The sequence below is a fragment of the Natrix helvetica genome (genome assembly GCF_964273705.1).
Source record: "Natrix helvetica genome assembly, chromosome: 2".
Taxonomy (NCBI): Eukaryota; Metazoa; Chordata; class Lepidosauria; order Squamata; family Natricidae; genus Natrix; species Natrix helvetica.
The window spans coordinates 269,368,719-269,388,811 of NC_138552.1; the positions used below are offsets into that span (position 1 = coordinate 269,368,719).

Consider the following 20,093-nt stretch of genomic DNA (forward strand, 5'->3'; position numbering starts at 1 on the left):
ATAAATTTAATTACGAACAAAAAGATTAAATATATGTCACAAAGCAAGAAATTGAATTATCTAGATTGTTGCAGGTGTGTATGAAACTTGCAATCAATAAATTGATGATAGTTGCATATTATACTCCTTTGAATATCAATAATGGAAGTACTAGAATTGTAACATTCTAAATTATTGCTATGTTGGTGGGGGGGACTCTTAGGAGGTATGAATGATGGATGGAAAAAAGAATAGAAGGAGTAGACTTTCACAGATTCAAGAATGAATGAAAATGGTGATGGTTTGATGAGTATTTGCTTATGTATGAGCCTGTTAATTTCAAATCAATTATTAAAATATTGTTGCACTCGGGCACATGAGTGAAAAGAGAATTAGTAAAAAAAACTGATTTATTTCATGGTTTATGATGAAAGATTGAGAAAATGAAGGATAAAAGGATTTGAAAGAGAAAGTAGAAACTATTTGGAACAGAATAAAAAGTATTATCCTATAAAGAATCACAGAAATGCCTGGCATGGGTGTCAAACTCAAGGCCCATGGACTGGATCCGGCCCACAGAGTGCTTAGATCTGGCCCATGGGGCTGCCCTGAAAATGGCCCGCGGTGCCTCTGCCAGTGAAAATGGGCTCCCGAGCTCCATTTTCACTGGCAGAGGATTGCAGGAGGCCATTGCAGCTGAAAACGGAGCTCACAAGAAATGTGGGCTGGCCATGCCTACCCTGCCCATGCCCACCCCAGCCCCCCCATGGTCAAGCACAACCCTGATGCAGCCCTCAATGAAATCGAGTTTAACACCCCTGCTTTAAGGGGAAGTATAAAAAAGACTGGTAAAATGATTACCTGAAACAGAGTGCAGAAGAGAAAAATCTTGCATGTAAATGTTTGTTGCAATATTGCAAAGAAACATGGGCTGTTTAGAATATAATCAACAGCTGAAATTGTAAGAGGCAGAATCCCTTTCATGGAAATGAATAATTGTTTTTGAAATTGTTAAAAAGAGCTAGACAAAGTCACCCAGCAGAGTGAATGGAATTGCATATAAAAGCATTGAAATTATTTTAGACAAAAAGAGCAAAGGAATGCTGGAAGGATAATTTTAAGATGTTTCTTTTCCAGGAATGATACCGATACTGTATGTCAGGGGTGTCCAAACTTGGGAACTTTAAGACTTGTTGGGGAATGGCTGGGGAATTCTGGGAGTTGAAGTCCACAAGTCTTAAAGTTCCCAAGTTTGGACACCCCTGCTGTATGTGAACAAAAGAACTGAAACAATGCGATAAACGTCATTGTACAAGAACAAATTATGAAAAATAAAACATGAATGCTATAAGAAAGTTGAAAAGGAAGCAAGCATGGAGAAATGAGTATGCTTCGTTTTTGGAATAGATATGTGATTTGCTTAAAATGTGTGCAAAGACCAACATTTAGAAGAATGTATTTACTGTTCTTACATAAAGAGAAAGGTAGAAAGAGAAAATGCAAAAACTGAAGGGCAGAAAGTCTGTTAGAGTAGATGTTTGGCAGAATTCTGACTGGAATAATATAAGAGCTGACAATGAACAAAATAAATGTAGTGGTTAAAACATTAGGCTAGAATCAGAAGATCATAAGTTCTAGTCCTGCTTTAGGCACAAAGCCAGCAGGGGACTTTAAGCCAGTCCCTCTCTCTTAGCCAGTGGTGGGTTTCAATTTTTTTTAGAACTTCTTCTGTAGGTGTGGCCTGCTTTGTGGGAGTGGCTTGCCGGCCATGTGACCAGGTGGGAGTGGCTTGCCAGCCTGGTGACCGGGTGGGAGTGGCTTGCCAGCCATGTGACTGGTGGGCATGGCCAACTTGTAAAATGTGGTGAAACTCACTTAACAACGCTCTTGCTTAGCAACCAAAATGTTGGCTCAGAAACTCTGTCATTTGAAGCACACAAGTCTTAAAGCTGTCAAGTTACAAGACCCTTGCACCCCTAACCCTTTAGAAAAAAAAAACCCCAGGGGTGTTCAAACTTGACAGCTTTAAGACTTGTGGACTTCAACTCCCAGAATTCCTCCTTCAGTCATGTTGGCTCAGAAACTCTGGCATTGAAGTGTTCAAGTCTTAAAGTTGTCACGTTACAAGACCCTTGCACCCCTAACACTTTAGAAAAAAAAAACCAGGGGTGTTCAAACTTGACAGCTTTAAGACTTGTGGACTTCAACTCCCAGAATTCCTCCTCTCGCTCTTCATCTTGATGATGTGTTTGTGAGGGGGAGCTGGAACTGGTTCTAAACGACACTGTAGATTTGTGGAACCTTTTCTATAGAAGAGGTTAGAACTGGCAGGATCCCACCCCTGCTCTTAGCCCTAGGAAGTAGGCAATGGGAGACCAATCCCCCCCCAAAAAAAACCTTGCCAAAAAAACAACAACCCTGTAGCATTTGTGAGCAACATTGACTCAAAAGCACTCAAATTCCCCTCAAAAGCAAATTTGTGTTTGGTAAAGAGTGTGTAGTGTAGACCAGATCATTTGTTTATTTAAAATATTTGTATAACCACCCATTTTAAACCAAACTCTAACTGGCTTATAGCTAAGAATAAAAGATTCCAATAAAACAAGAAGTTTTGCCGTTCATCAGACCACTAAAAGATGTAGAGGTATGAGAATAAAGTTCATGGTACACTTCTTGATTTGAGTATAATGAAATATGGGATAATTTATATGATGGCAGCAATGAAGGTGCATTGAATAATGTGGTAAGAGTGGCAGATTGCAGAAATATATGTGAGAATAAATTAGATGATTACCAGATAAACAACACTGATCAGGGAGTAGGACAAAAATGTTCTAGCTTAGTTATTTAACATATTTATGGATTAATGTGTTTATTTATACCCCTGTTTTTCAAATTTGGCGATTTGAAGATGTGTGGACTTCAGCTCCCACAATTCCCTTGCCAGCATTGGCTAGAGAAGTCCACACTTCTTCAAGTTACCAGGTTTTGGGGTGGGGGAGGACTGGATTGTATTCTATTTTCTGTAGCAAGCCATTTGTTCAAATCTCTAAGCAGCTGGCTGCAGAGATGAACCAGTCCTTTCTTCTTCAATTGCTTTCTACTCCAGAGTCAAAACAGAGCCCTCATTTCCCCTTTTTGCTCTTACATCTTACAGCCAAGCACCTTTGCTCTCACTTTTTTCATAGGGGTGAAAGATTAGATCACTGGAACTGGCAGCCTCCGATTTGGCTCTCTGGTTGGAACTACAAAATTCAAATGACAACCTGGGAGCTCTTGTTTTAAGAGCGAAGTATTTATTGTTATTAAGCATAAGCTGGAGAGATATTTCTGATTCAGGCAGCAATCAGAGAGCCCTAAGTACTTCCAACCAAGCCTTCACCCTGCATGAGGTATATAACAGGCTTGCCTTCAGACCACTGAAAAAACTTTATCAATTTGTCAGTCTCCAGAACAAATATAGTAGGAATGAATCTAGGGATTTTTTTTTAATTACTGATGAAAATCCTTCTGTCCTTCTAACTTACCCCTTGGAACTTACTTTAGAACATAGAACATGTGTGTGTGGGTAAGATTATCACTCCTGCTGTCAAGCAAAACCAAGCATGTAATAGTGATTGTCATACCATGTGCATGAATCACACAAGTGGCAAGAAAATAGGGGCAGTCAGGCATAATACAGGTTATGTAGACAGTAAACACAAGGTCAATCAAAATGGACTCAAATGTCTATATACCAATGCACAGAGCATGAGGAATAAACAGGGAGAATTAGAAATTCAAGTAAAAGAGGGCAGATATGATATTATTGCCATTACAGAAACTTGGTGGGATGAAACTGACAAATGGAACATACAGCTAGAAGGATTTAAATTATTTAAAAGAAATAGACCAAATAAAAGAGGAGGTGGAGTTGCACTATATATAAGAAATAACTATGTCTCTACAGAAATAGAGCACAACAATAATGAGAACTATCTTGAATGCATTTGGGTCAATATTAAAGGTTGTGGGGGAAATGACATTGCCATAGGTCTATACTACAGGCCACCCAACCAAGCAGAGGAAGAAGATGAACTTTTTGCTAGTCAGCTAACTAAGGTATGTAGGAAGCACACCACAATAGTAATGGGAGATTTTAACTACCCTGACATCAACTGGGAAACAAACTCTGCACCAAGTGGAAGATCCAACAGGTTCCTAACAAACCTAGCAGACAACTTTGTTTTCCAAAAAGTAGAGAAGGAAACAAGGGGATCAGCCATACTGGACTTAATTCTCACTAACAGAGAGGAAATGATAGAAGGTGTTGAAGTCATAGGAACCCTGGGGGCAAGTGACCATGCAATATTAGAATTCAACATTATCCAAACACAAGTAGTAGAACAAAGTCAAACTAGAGTCTTGGACTTTAAGAAAGCTAATTTCAATAAACTTAGAGAGAGCTTGGGAAAAATTCCATGGATGAGAATCCTCGAGGGGAAAACAACTCAAGAAGCTTGGGAAATTTTGAAAAATGAGATTAGAAAAGCCCAGTCTAACACAATACCAATGAAGAAGAAAAACAACAGCTCCCAAAAGAAACCAGCATGGCTGCATAAACAACTATCTGACAAACTGAAAGACAAAAAAAGTAAGTATAAAAAGTGGAAGGAGGGGGACATAACTAAGGCAGAATATCAGCAAATAGCCCGAGCCTGTAAAGATGAAGTGAGGAAAGCTAAGGCTCACAATGAAGAAAGGCTTGCCACAAAAGTAAAAATTAACAAAAAAAGCTTCTTCCAACATGTTAAAAACAAGAAAAAAGTTAAGGAAACAATTGGTCCATTGCTAGGAGAAAGTGGCAAGAAGGTGACAAGCAACAGGGAGAAAGCAGAACTATTTAACTCATGTTTTACATCTGTCTTTACACAAAGGGATAAAACAGTCCAACCTATCAAAAGCAGCACCACAAAATTAGGAACACAAATTGAAATAGGGAAGAAAATGGTAAGTGAGCACCTGTCTACCCTAGATGAGTTCAAATCACCAGGACCGGATGGATTACACCCCAGAGTTCTGAAGGAACTAGCAGACGAGATCTCAGAACCACTGAATTATATCTTTCAGAGATCCTGGAACACCGGGGAACTACCAGAGGACTGGAAAAGAGCTGATGTGGTTCCCATCTTCAAAAAAGGGAAAAAATTAGATCCAGGAAACTACAGACCTATCAGCCTAACCTCAATACCAGGAAAGATTCTGGAAAAAATAATCAAGCAACGAATTTGCGAACACCTAGAAGCAAACAAAGTAATAGCCAAAAGCCAACATGGATTTGTCAAAAACAGATCATGCCAGACTAATCTTATTGCATTCTTTGATAATGTGACAAAATTAATGGACCAGAGGAATGCCGTTGATATAGTTTACTTGGACTTCAGTAAGGCTTTTGATAAGGTAGACCATAACCTACTACTAGATAAAGTAGAAGAATGTGGGTTAGACAGCATCACCACCAGATGGATTGGTAACTGGCTGACCAACCGCACTCAACGTGTAGTTCTCAATGGAACTGCATCTACATGGAGGGAAGTATGCAGTGGAGTACCCCAAGGCTCTGTTTTAGGCCCAGTACTCTTCAACATCTTCATCAATGATTTGGATGAGGGAATAAATGGGGAACTCATCAAATTTGCAGATGATACCAAGCTGGCAGGAATAGCCAACACTCCAGAAGATAGGCTTAAGATACAGAAGGATCTTGACAAACTTGAACATTGGGCACTATCTAATAAAATGAAATTCAATGGTGAAAAGAGTAAGGTTCTACATTTAGGCAACAAAAACGGAATGCACAGGTACAGTATAGGTGATACCTTACTCAGTAGTAGTAACTGTGAAAGGGATCTTGGAGTCCTAGTGGACAACCATTTAAATATGAGCCAGCAGTGTGCAGCAGCTGCCAAAAAAGCCAACACAGTTCTAGGCTGCATCAACAGAGGGATAGAATCAAGATCACGTGAAGTGTTAATACCACTTTATAATGCCTTGGTAAGGCCACACTTGGAATACTGCATTCAGTTCTGGTCGCCACGATGTAAAAAAGATGTGGAGACTCTAGAAAGAGTGCAGAGAAGAGCAACAAAGATGATTAGGGGACTGGAGACTAAAACATATGAAGAACGGTTGCAGGAACTGGGTATGTTTAGCTTAAGAGAAAGAAGGACTAGGGGAGACATGATAGCATTATTCCAATATCTCAGAGGTTGCCACAAAGAAGAGGGAGTCAAACTATTCTCCAAAGCACCTGAGGGTAGAACAAGAAGCAATGGGTGGAAACTAATCAAGGAGAGAAGCAACTTAGAACTGAGGAGAAATTTCCTGACAGTGAGAACAATTAATCAGTGGAACAGCTTGCCTCCAGAAGTTGTGAATGCCCCAACACTGGAAGTCTTTAAGAAGATGTTGGATAGCTATTTGTCTGAAACGGTATAGGGTTTCCTGCCTAGGCAGGGGGTTGGACTAGAAGACCTCCAAGGTCCCTTCCAACTCTACTATTGTATTGTATTGTAACATTCTCCTTCAGGCCCTGGTACTATTCAAGTTTCCCATACTCTATTGTCACTTTGAATGTACAATGTACAACTTATCAAATGAAATGTTGTTGCATACAGCTCTCAAAGGGTCTCCACCTCTAATATACACTACATAAATATGACAAAATAAATAAATAAAAAAATATGGATATACCCACATATATTATATGACACGGAGCAGTGGTGGGTTGCCAATTTTTTTACTACCAGTTCAGGTGTGCTCACATGTGCGGACGCTTCTGCACATGCCCAGAAGCATCGGAGGCGGGTGGGCGGAGCCTCCTGCTGCCACTACTACCGGTTCGTCCTATCTGAGCCAAACCGGGAGCATCCCACCTCTGACACGGAGGTGTATATTGTATACCTCATGTGGGGATATATATATCAAGCCGCACCAAGCCGGAAGCACCACCCTGAAGATGATGAATGAGACTTCATCGAAACGTCGTGAAGATACTTCCAATTCTACACGGGAGAAAACCCGAACAACCAAAGGCCTACATACAAACACCCGCGAAAACCTCAGAAAACATATATATATATATATATATATATATATATATATATATATATATATATATATATATATATATATATATATATATATACATACATACATACATACATACATACATACATACATACATACATACACACACACACACACACACACACACACACACACACACACACATATATATATGCTGGTTTTGTTGTATTCGGGTCTTTTCCCGTGTAAGGTTGAGATTGTCTTTGCAACGTTTCAGCAGGATCTCACCTGCCATCTTCAAGCTGAAAGAAAGACGGCAGCTCCAATCACATTTTAAGACGGCAGCTCCGATCACATTTTAAGCCCACAGCTTGAAGATGGCAGGTGAGATCCTGCCGAAACGTTGCAAAGACAATCTCAACCTTACACGGGAAAAGACCCGAATACAACAAAACCAGCATACCTACACCCGTGAAAATCTACGAATATATATATATATTCCTGCATACTAATATTGTTCACTTTCTATGCAATGTCAAGTTTGATTAACATTTTGGGGTTTAGCAGTTAGATACATATTTTGATAATTATGTCATTTTTAAAAGTCAAGACAGGGATGAAATTATTCCACATACCCTACTGCCTTTATCATTAGCAGTGAAGAAAAATTACCTCATTAGGAAAGATGTATTGTTAATTACCCAATATAAATAGAAAATAGAGAAGAAATTTCAGGCTAGCTGTTTTCCTACAGTCAAGTTTGTGAGAGATCACAGTTTTTGCTTAGAAACTGTTCCTTTAAAATAAAACCAAATTTAAAAAGTTATCCAAATATACAGATGAAAATTTATGAAGTGGCAAAGAACTTATTTTTAAAAAATAATGACAGCGAATTGTTTTTAATGGCTTGATCTACCCTTGGGATCCAGTTGGCTTGACATTTATTAGAGGCCCCTTGGCTTAACTAACTTGTGGGATCAGGATCTAGGCCAAACACGTTGCACAAATAGCTGTCCTCTGAATTTATATAACAATCAACAGAAAGAAGTACATTTAACTAAAAGACAGACCAAACAATGGGTTATGACATGGCTGGATATTTAATATTAACTATTTACGCTGTTCATATATAATTATATTTGGAGTCATGTGTTATTTTATAATTTCCTAACAGTTTCCTAATACAGTAAAAAAAAAAAAAACTTCCTTCCTTCCCTTAAATGTTAAACATTAAGTTTAAATGTTATTCTCTGTTACTGACAATAGTTATAATATGAACATACAATCAATTAAAATAACATTAGTCCTAATAAAAATGAAATGCCATCTAATGCATTTGCAAAGCTATTTTGGAACATCCATATTTTGGCGTAGTTAATGAAAATAAATATGAAATGTTGATTTCATATCAGTGATGTGTGAAACTGTCCTATGGCCATACATACAGAATAGTTCTTGAGAGTAGCTGGACAGTATTCAACCTACATGTTTTGTAATATAGGTTAGAATATCCATGTGCATACACCAAAGTGTGGTGACTTTATTATTATTTATTATTATTTATTAGATTTGTTAGCCGCTCCCTCTCCTTGAAGGGACTCGGGGCGGCGTACAATCAAAGATATATATTTTATGTTGCATGGAGGAGGTATAAAAACTCATAACACAATATTACATTTCATAAAATAATACAATAATAATAGAATTAAAATAACCTTAAAAACTACCATAAGATTTAAAAATTGCCAGGAGGATTAGAGAATAGAATTATAGTTAAGCCAGGCCAGCTAGTTGGAACAGGTGGGTCTTGAGTTTCTTGCGGAAGGAGCGGAGATCAGTTGTAGTCCTAATGTCAGGGGGGAGGTCATTCCAGAGGGCTGGCCCCATCACAGAGAAGGCCCTACTCCTGGGCGCCGCCAGCTGGCATTGCTTAGTGGACGGCACCCGGAGGAGTCCCTCTCTGTGGGAGTGAATTGGTCGCAGGGATGTATGGGGTAGGATGCGATCCCGCAGATAACTAGGTCCTGTGCCATGGAGCGCTTTAAAGATGGTAGTCAACACCTTGAAACGCACCCGGTAGACCACAGGAAGCCAGTGCAGCTCGCGTAGGAGAGGTGTTACATGGGAGTATCTTGTACTCCCCATAATTGCCCGCGCAGCCGCATTCTGGATCAGCTGTAGTCCCCGGGTGCATCTCAAGGGGAGCCCCATGTAGAGAGCATTGCAGTAGTCCAGACGGGACGTCACCAGCGCATGAGTGACTGTGCGAAGGGCGTCCCGGTCCAATAGGGGGCGCAATTGGCACACCAGGCGAACCTGGTGGAATGCCCCCCTCGCCACGGCTGCCACATGGTCATCCATCGACAGCCGGGCATCTAGGAGGACGCCCAAATTGCGCGCCCACTCCACGGGGGCCAGTTGCTCGCCCCCAATGGCCAGCGATGGAATCCACTGGTTGAACCGGGGGGCCGGTAGCCACAGCCACTCCGTCTTGGAGGGGTTGAGCTTAAGTCTGTTGCCTCCCATCCAGACCCGTACGGCTTCCAAGCACCGGGACATCAATTCGACGGCCTCGTTGGGGTGGTTTGGGGTGGAGATGTACAGCTGCGTATCGTCAGCGTACAGATGGTATCCCACCCCAAAACCATGAATGATCTCACCCAGCGGCTTCATATATGTGTTGAACAGGAGAGGCGAGAGGACCGACCCCTGTGGCACCCCACAAGTGAGCGGCCTCAGGGTCGACCTCTGCTCCCCTGCCAACACACATTGCGTCCGGTCGGAGAGGTAGGAGCGGAACCACCACAACACGGTGCCCCTTACCCCCAGCCCCTCCAGCCGGTGCAATAGGATACCATGGTCGATGGTATTAAAAGCCGCTGAGAGGTCTAATAGGACCAGGATAGAGGAACAACCCCTATCCCTGGCCCCAACAGACTCATAGTCTGTTGATGAATCTCTTCTGTAGAATTTTGAATTTCAAACAAATTTCCGTGCTGACAAGACTCCGTATTTTTGGGTCTCAAAGGTTAGTCAAGTGTTCCTATGCTAGCCCTTCTTAAGTCTTCAGTCATTTTTACAGCTGCTTTTCTAAGAGCTGTTTCAAACTATAGGTAGGCTCATCCCAACTGCTGCAAAAATAATCTACTGGAAAGCAATATTATTCTTCAAATATTTTCTGTTATGATTGACAATGGGTGCCCCTTCTCTTCTCAGTGTCAACTGTTTTTGAAGTGCCTACGTTTGTAGCTTTTCTTTCTGTTTTTACAAGTTATTGCTTCTAAAGCAAAGGATATGCCCCATTTCTTCAGCATTACAAATAGAGTTGAAGGATGGTCACCTAAATAATAAAACATTAGGAAATGAATTTAGATCTGATGAACATTGTGCAACATTGCTAGGGGCTGATGCAAAGCTTTGTAATTCTATCTATTTTGCTTAGGACAAATATGAAAATGTTCTACAAAAAAAAGCTGAGACTATCAAAATATAGTCTGTCTCCCAATTCTGCTGACATGCATCTTTTTTTTTGGGGGGGGGGAGGCAGGGACAAAAGGAAGGGGTGCTAGAAAACAATTTCATTTATTCTTCTCAATGTTGTGTTTCACACTGCATTTCATCAAGGATTATTTAAACACTGCTGTGCTTTGGAGGAAACAGAATTGCATCCCACTTCTTTGTGGATAATCCAAAATATATCGAATGACTCCAACAGAAATATTCATAAAAGGAGCAGTGAAAAGTCATGAAGAGTACAGATTTTATTATGTTGGATTCTCCTGTAACAACATACATTATTATTTGAAGTTGGAGTCTACAGGACAGCTCCTGTGCTGTCAGGGTTGTACCTTATTGTGATACAAAATAGATTTTGATGTTCAAATGATGTCACACTTTTTTCTATAGCTATGAAGAGTTGATTTCCATTATTATGCTTGCTTCTAAACAAATAGTGAAAATCAGCTTGGCGTAAGGGGTTAAGGCATTAAACTAAGAACCAGGAATTCTAGTCCCACCTTAGACACAAAGCCAGCTAGGTGACTTTGGGCCAGTCGCTTTCTCTCAGCCCTAAGGAGGAGCCCTGCCGAAACGTTGCAAAGACAATCTCAACCTTACACGGGAAAAGACCCGAATACAACAAAACCAGCATATGTATATATATATTTGTGTTACAACCCCTGGTATGCCCAAATATGGGAGGAAGCTCACTACTCCCTCTTTCTGTCCTTCGGCTCATTACAGAAAACCATCCAGGCAGAAAACCATATTTTTATTTTTAATGTTGCCTTTTTATATTTGTGTTGTATTTGTGCTGATAAATAAATAAAGGGAGACTAGTATAGATCCATTTCAAGCTATTTAGCTCTCATCAGCTAGCCATACCCTTAGTAGGATTCGAACCTGGGCTGTATTACATATTAGGCAGGAGTCTTAGCCACTAAGCCACAGGCTCTCCTCCTTTATCAGCTGAGCCAGGGAAATAGGTATGTATTTGTGTTACAACCCTGGTATGCCTAGCTGATGAGAGCTAAATAGCTTGAAATGGACAAGCTATTTACACACACACACACACACACACACACACACACACAGAGAGAGAGACATACACCAGGGATCAAAGGGTATGGGTAGACAGAATTAAAAGCATCACTCTCAGCAATATATGGATATATCATCTATATTAATCCAGTGGAGTAATATGGAGTCAATTGCAAAGCGCATGCTTGGAGGATTCAAATATATTGTTAATAGTTTTGGCTGAAGGGTTTTAGGTAGGGGTCCACAACCTCCAGTCCACAGCCCAGTACCAGGCCATGGTCCATTGGGAACCAGACCATGCAAGCAGTAGGCAAGCATGAAAGCATACAAACCTGCATTTGCACAAGCAGTGCACACACAAAACCACCCGCACCCCCACTCGCTGCTACTGGTCCACAGAGCCAGAAAGATTATGGGACCACTGGTCTTAGGGAAGAGATTTAGGAAAAATGATGCTGCTATCAAAAGACTGATCTGCCGGACTCCATTCCAATTGGTTACTCTGTTCCCAGTCCCAATCACTACCCTCCACAGTCATTTGGGGTAGTTTTGCAAGTTTGCCACAAAAGCTTTGTGGTTTTTTTAATGTTCATTAATGGAGTAATAATTGGAGAGTACACCTTTTTTTACAAGTTCATCAATAGAAAAACAGAACAATGGACGCATGTTTAAAGCTTAAAATTTGTTTTGTTACTTGTGTTGGGTTTTTTTTTTAGCATATGGATATGTTTTGCTCAATTTTTCTTGTAATTTGTAAATACAATTGGGGGGGGGATAGAACTTATTGATTGATTGACCAAATGCAGTAAAATTAATCAGAGTGGGCCACTTTCCCCTTCTAGTCCAAGTGACAGGAAAAATGGTACAATTGTTTCTTTCCTCCCTTGTCCTCAAGGGGCAAAGATGAAGGAAATCCACAGCCAGAGCCCTTAATGAACCCACTGTGGTCAGAACTTCAGATACATAATCAGTCCAAAGATAATCCATATGCTCAGTTCCAGGAAGGGTTTTTGCTCAAGAGTGCCCTGTCTAGAATTAGTTCTTGGAAGTACCCTCCCAAAATGCCTCATTGAGCTGGAAAGAGGCTAATTAAAATCACGGGGAGAGAAGACGCTGCTGCTATCTTGTGAAATTTGGCATTTTAAAATGGGGAAGAGTTAGGGAGTACTCATAAATGAAAGAATTAAACATGTCAGGATTTTAGGAGGAAGCTGAGGATCCCCCATCAAGTTATTTAGCATAGTAACAACAGCTGCTTCCTATTCTTTGCTTTCTTGTCGGAGGATGAGAAAGAAATGAATTTAAGAAATTAGGTCAAATGAGGGAGAACTGATGGTCATCATTTCCCTACTCCTAGTAAGATCCTCTGCCTTGGTCTTCCCATTTCCCAGCCTGTTGGTGGCCAAACTGGATAAGAACTCTGCAAGACATAGTCTCAGTATAGCTGGAGTTTGGCTAAGGATAGCTCAAATCTTTTATCTGTTTCTTAATGCAGAGATTAGTTTTATTTCAGTGTACAATGTCAACAGCCTTCTTTGATTTCCTTTATTTGGGATCATGTATACTAGTTTATAAGGGATGCAGTGGCTCAGTGGCTAAGATGCTGAGCTTGTCGATCAGAAAGGTCGGCAGTTCAGCGGTTCGAACCCCGAGTGCCGCATAACGGAGTGAGCTTGGAGTCAAAAAAATGCAAGTAGAAAAATAGGAACCACATTTGGTGGGAAGGGAACAGCATTCTGTGCCCCTTCGACATTTAGTCATGCTGACCACATGACCACAGAGACATCTTCAGACAGGGCTGGCTCTTCGGCTTTGAAACAGAGATGACCACCACCCCCTAGAGTCGGGAACGACTAGCACATACGTGCGAGGGGAACCTTTACCTTTTTATACTAGTTTGTAAGCTGTTTACTGGGACTAGTGGCTCCTTTCTGGTTTGGCTGAAGGCTTCTTGAAACTTGAGCTATCTCAAATGAGGTCTTTGTCCAGCTGGGATAATTTTGCAACATGTATCTATTCTGAGGGTCAAACCACATGATTCTAATCAGTCCCAATTGACCCTATGAATCACTTTGTAACAGCCTTGAAATGCATATGATGTTTCCTGGATTTTGGTCATCTGGTTTTTCCCTTTCAGAATGGCCATAATACCACCAGGTCTTACATTTTGTTGGCCAGAGAGGCCAATTTACCAAATGCCTTTGAGAAACACATAATCCAAGAACATTCCTCTATTTTCTAATGCAATTCTTCACTGAAATGCTACTTTTGAGTACAGAGTAGCTGTGGCTAGTTTCTGCTAATGGCCACACTGTCAACTTTTTCTCCCCCAAAAAAGTTGGATCTCCTCCGTCCATCCTGTAAGGTTGATGCAGCGGGAAAGATCTCTGCAATCTTGAAACTAGATATGCGGTGCTGAGATAAATGGACCAAACTATCTAGGCCAGTTTTTTTGCAACTTCAGCTGTCTGAGATTGCATGTAACGCCCATCCTTCCCAGCTGGTATGTCTACGATGACTGAGAAGAATGCTAGTATAGTCTAGCTATTGCTATAAAAGAGCTCTTCTTTCAATTCTACATATTTCAACAGCAAATCTAAATAAATCCACTGACGACTTATGTTGGTGATTCATGCTCATGTTTCTCCTCTTAGGAAAACGGGGCCTTCTATTCCAGGCCCATTGCAATTTCATCCTCCGCCCTAGAAGAAGTATTTTTAGGGAAGTGGGTGGGCGGATGTTTTCATATTTAATTTCATTTACCTTCCTCAAGGGAGAAATCATAATGGGGTGGGAGAGAAGGGAAAAGCAAACACAAAAATAACAATTTGGCATCACAATAATCTCTCATAGGAGGGGAAAAGTTCCTGTCTTGATTCTGATTGCAATCAGATGTTGCAACAACAACCCCCCAAAAAAGCCACCTTCGGCAGAACCAACAAGGTGGAGAACATTTTACCCTCATCCTCTCATTACTCCATTGGGGAAAAAGAAGCCGTTAATCTGAGTGGCAGATTAGGGAGGTTTGATGAATTCACACCAAACCCCCATCCAGTGCCATTCTGACCCAACAATCCTGAACAGCTGCTTCCCGGATCTTGAATGCACAGAGAACAACTTGCCAGATTAGCTAGCTGCTTCATATGCTTTGCATGAAAAAAAAATCTTTAGGCAAACGTACTACATAGTTTGTTGTTTTATTTCTTTCCCCACTACAATCTCACGATTGGCAGTTTACAAAATTGCCCAGCATTAAAACATCTATAAGGTAAAGTTTCCCCCGCACATGCATGCTATTTGTTTCCAGCTCTAGCGGGTGGTGCTCATCTCCGTTTCAAAGCCGGAGAGCCAGTGCTGTCCGAAGACGTCTCCGTGGTCATGTGGCCAGCATGACTAAATGCCAAAGGCACACAGAGCCCTGTTACCTTCCCACCAAGGTGGCCCCTATTTTTCTATTTGCATTTTTACGTGAGTTCGAACTGCTAGGTTGGCAGAAGCTGGGATACGTAATGGGAGTTCACTCCATTATGCGGCGCTTGGGATTTGAACCACCGTACTGCCGACCTCCTGATCAACAAGCTCAGCATCCTAGCCACTGAGCCATCACGTCCCAAAACATCTATAGTACGATATTTAAAAAACCAAGGAAATAAATAACTGTGGCCATGTCAATGGACTCTTTAGAGCAATATAGGATTTCCAGCCCCCTACATGACTTCCAAGGAAGTGGTGGAGTTCTGACTTTCAGAGAAGTAATATAGAAGTAGAAGATAGCAAATATTTCTCCGTCTTTAAACATAGGTCCATCTAAGTCAGCAGGCCTTCCCAGGTCACTTTCTCCACGTCTCCAGAAAGAGTAACTAGATTAATATTTAAGAATGCACATGTATTGAATTACAGTCGGTCCTATTGTTAGGCAGAGTGAGGAACCTGCCTGAGATAGCAAATGAAGAAAAGAATGGTTCCCCCTCCCTTAATCTGTCCTGCCACCTTCAGATTTTATAGAAGAAAATTGCCAGGACTGAAATAAGGTTTGGTTGCCAGTCTGGCTGAAGAAGTTGGCGCCATCTTCTTGTCTTTCAGCTCAGCATTGTTCCTCAGATACACCAAGAGTGTTCATGAAAAGGCAAATCAATGCAATGACATTTCAAATGAAGTTTCACAGTAGAGAATAATAAATAAAAGGAGAAATAAGTGCATTGCATAAAGTGGCAGAATGTAGGAAGGCCAAATGGTGGGTTTCTATAAAAGAAAGCAAAAACCTGAGGACAATCCTTCAAATGAAAAGGAAAGCCCAAGAAACCTGGACATAACCTGGCCATCCAATTATGCTTATCTGTCCTGCAAAGATGGGAAAGAAGAGAAGCAGGGGGAATGACCAACCAAGTCCTATCTTTGTCCCAGTCCTGTCTGAGCATTTCACTGCCAACCCATGGAGGAAATGACACCCAGGTATATTTATCACCTTCATTTCTGCTACCTAGGTTAAAAGTTTTGGAGTCAAAACAGTCTGAATCAATTTGCCCTTAACCAAGAGCCATGATGTGCAGTGGTTAGAATGCATTATTGCAGGTCAATTCTGTTGACTACTGATTGCCAGCAGTTCAGCAGTTCAATTCTCACTGATTCAAGGTTGACTCAGCCTTCCATCCTTCTGGGGTCAGTAAAATTAGGACCCAGATTGCTGTGGGGGGGGGCAACATGCTGACTCTGTAAATTGCTTAGAGAGGGGTTTAAAACACTGTGAAATGCAGTAGTAGATTCCGGATCCTGTCGCAACCAGTACACTGCGACGGGACTGGGCATCCTCGGTGAGCATGCGCACACCACCACCCAGCGACACTCAGCTGCTCGGCAGAGGTATTGCAGGTGTGTGTGCGCGTGTGTGTGCGCGTGCTCAATTGGCCTGTTTGTCTCAAAAAGCAGTAAGGAACGCGGGTGGGTGGGTGGGCCCAACAGCCCACTGTTCCAGTACAGTGGCCACTGATCCCAGCTACTACAAGTACACCCATACCGGGCCGTACTGCCCGGAACCCACCACTGGTGAAAAGGTATATAAGCCTGTTCTGTCCCGTGATTCCAATGAATATGCAGACCCAGGCTTGGCTGTCTGCCACGACTAATTACATAGATAAAGCCACCCCTTGGCTGGGAGCCTAGAAAGTTATCTTCATGAACCCAAGATAAAACTTACAGAAGGCTTTTGCAACGGCTTGAATATGGACTCATGTTTCCTGCAAAGATTCCCCTCCCGTCGCTCCACCTATAAACTCTTTGGGAGGGGCCACACCCTTAACCAGCTGTCCTTACTTTCTTCTATGACATCTTCTCCACATCTGTTCTTTTCTCTTATCAATTCAACACCTACGCACATCAGGGACAGCCTCCCTCTGTTCCTCCTCGCTGCTCCCTGACTCAGGTGCCACCTGGTAGCCAACAGGCTTCTCTAGTTCCTGCTCTGACTCCAAACACCCTCCAGAGTCTTCCTCATCCTCCAGAACAGTCCCATCATGGTCTGAGCTGTCAGAGTCCACCAACAGCTCAGCCGGCCACTGCTGGGCCACAACGTAAGCCTAACTGCCATTCCTATTGCTATTACTTGGCATCTCCCAACCTGGCTGGGAATACTGTGAGCTGTAACCCCACCACAGCAGGAGACAGGCCTGGACCTGACTTGAATGAAAGTCAAGAACCTTGAAACAAGAGATGAAAGGAACAGTGCTGTGAATAGATGGTTTATCTAGGCCAGAAAAGGGTGTCTTCAGCTTTTATGAAATAGGACTGCAATTCATTGCACTCTGGGGTGCACATCAATTCAGTTTTGTCCAAGAAACGTGATGGCAAAGCGTACTATATGGGCCTAGTATTTTCATTTGTGAACCATGAAATACGGCTTTGCATGATTTATTCAGCAAACAAACCATGATTTAGCATGGAGGAATTTATTCATAGATGGTTGCTTCTCCATCACACTCATGATCTGTTGGCTGTTGTCCCTCTGATCCTGTTTATTAATTTTATTCACATAACTGAGCAGATTCTGGAATGGCAGAAGTTCCGTGACCCATATTGGCAGGAAGGAAAGAACAGGATGGACCTGTTGGGAAGGACAGCAACCCACTATTGTGTATAAAAATGCCAAACTTTTCATTGTCAGATTCAATGTCAAAAGTCAGCTACAATGTGGCAATCATCCATAAATCCTTCTAGTATATTGGCCTCAGCATATACCTATAGATGCCAATTCTTGATCTAAGGGTCTGCTTTGGCATACAGCTTGGCCAGCAACACTTTCCCTTCACACTGTGTTGATGACTGTCCTTGATATGGTAGGGTTGAGGCAAGCTATTCTAAGATAAAGGAGGAAGCTTATATTGAATGTGCACAATATGTACTCTGGATTCTGTTTGGGCTTTACCGTGATGTGCTTGTCAAAATGTTGACTGTTAATGCTCCAGTGCAACAGTGGCAACAACAGATGCCTCTGTGTCCTTAACAGCATTTTGGAATAAGGTTTCAGGAAATGGGAAATAAATGAAACTGCAAGTTGGTTCTTCCAATGGGTCATCATACAATAGTTAGATTCCCAGAAATTTTGGGGCCAGGGCCCATATTCTTAGCAGAAATAGAGAGATTTGACTTACATCTTCCCAGATATTTTGGAAATGTATTATAGTTGCGGCTTCCCAATCCACAAATCCAGAGGTGCAAGGCCAACTCTCTTGGGGTTGGTTTGTGGTCACCCACAAATCTCACTTAGCTTATTGCCTGAATATTGGAATGGAGACATCCTTGCCAGTCTAATGGCAATCACTGAACTATTTCTTTACATCTTTATCTAACTGTACCTCTGCTCCAAATCCTCTTTGGCAGTGACAAGAACAGAAAATGGAGAGCAGAAAGGTTTCACTGTATGAAGACAAGGATGTTGATTAAGTGGACCTGATCAAAACAGACTGAAATATTCAGAAACAACATGCCTTATTTTCTGTCCTTACCTCTTTGATTCAGTGTCTATTTGGTCCTATTTTTTTCAAATTATTGTAATAGAAAGCTTTTAAGCCAGCGGTTCTTAAAACGAAGATAATAAAATAATGTATAATTGTTTCTGAGGATCCAGTGGGCCTGTCATTGCCAGTGCCGAAAAATGAAACTTTGGGGAAGGGTTTTAAGTGTAATGATGAGTGAAGCTAATCGCCTCCCGTTTGGAAGGTTGAGAGTTCAATCCGAGGTAGCGGCAGGTATTTCTCTCCCCGGGTACAAAGAAAAACAATATCTGCTGCAAACTCCATGTGGCATCAGGAAGGGCATCCAGCCAGTAAACTCTCAGCTCTACCCAGTCACCCCAACTCTACCCCGAATTAGTTATGAGATGAGAATTGTAAAGGGGGAGTTGTAGGCGTAATGATATCATCTGAGATCATAAAAAGGGATAATTGGGCCAAAGAGCTTAAGAACCATTATTTAAAAAGTTTGCAGGGTGGTTTGATTTTGTTATTTGTCAGAATGTAGCTTTCTTTCAAGGAACCTTTTCAAGATTCATCTTTTCATAAGAAGCCAAGATCAGGTCATAAGGAAATTTGTTTCTTTTTGGCCCAGAGCAATGGGTGAACATTGCCCTTGTGATTTGGAAACTATCCTTTATGGTTTTAGCCATGATTGAGCAAACAATGGGTTATATAGTGTGTCACATGATCCAAGTCTATTTGTCCTCTGAATTGCAAACAGAAAAGGTCTTTCTCTTAATTTCTACTGTTGTCATTCTTTCAAATGGGGAAGGAAAATATATTTATTGATTGGAATTGAGTAAATATGGATTCCAAAACACAATTATGAAAACAAATATGGTTATTATGTTAAGGAGGAAGGGAAGAAACCAAACAAAAGAGCCAATTATTGAGCACTTATGTGGGAGGCACCTGAGTGTGTTCTATGCAAAGAGTTATGTCCCCTCCCAATGGACAAGTTTATCTGCATACATGCCCTCCGTAACCACAGATGGTTTTATGTGCTGGTGGGCCCCTTATGAATTATAAGTATCAAACCAGAGCATAAGGATTCCTTTCACATATATAATAAATATAAACACCAGGTATATTCTTGGTTTCTGAAATGAAGCATGGCAACGTAAAGAGAAAATATCAAACATGAGTATGGAATAGATCTGGAGAACTAGACAGTGATCCCCGGAATGCAGAGGTGGGTTCCTACCGATTTGGACCGATTCGGCTGAGTAGGTAGTCACTCGGCCTGCCATGCCTCCAAACTGGTTCTATCGGCGGTGCCGTAGGCGTCTCCATCATGTTTTTTTGCTTCTGAGCATGCACAGAAGCCATTTTTTTTACTACCGTGCATGTGTGCACGAAGCACATCCCTGAGCAAACTGGCAATAACAGAAGCAGGAACCTACCCCTACTGGGATGAGAACATGGGCAATATTTCATAATGAAATTGTTTCTGCGAAACATTGAAGGATATGATTTTCTCATTAAAGAAGCTCAGCATGT

General features: G+C 41.5%; 1 protein-coding gene across 1 annotated transcript in view; it reads right to left on the bottom strand.

The window, feature by feature from the left end:
* SCARA5 (scavenger receptor class A member 5) overlaps nt 1–20,093 on the bottom strand; it is a 137,375-nt gene that overhangs the window by 81,343 nt on the left and 35,939 nt on the right. The gene's annotated exons all lie outside the window — the stretch shown is intronic.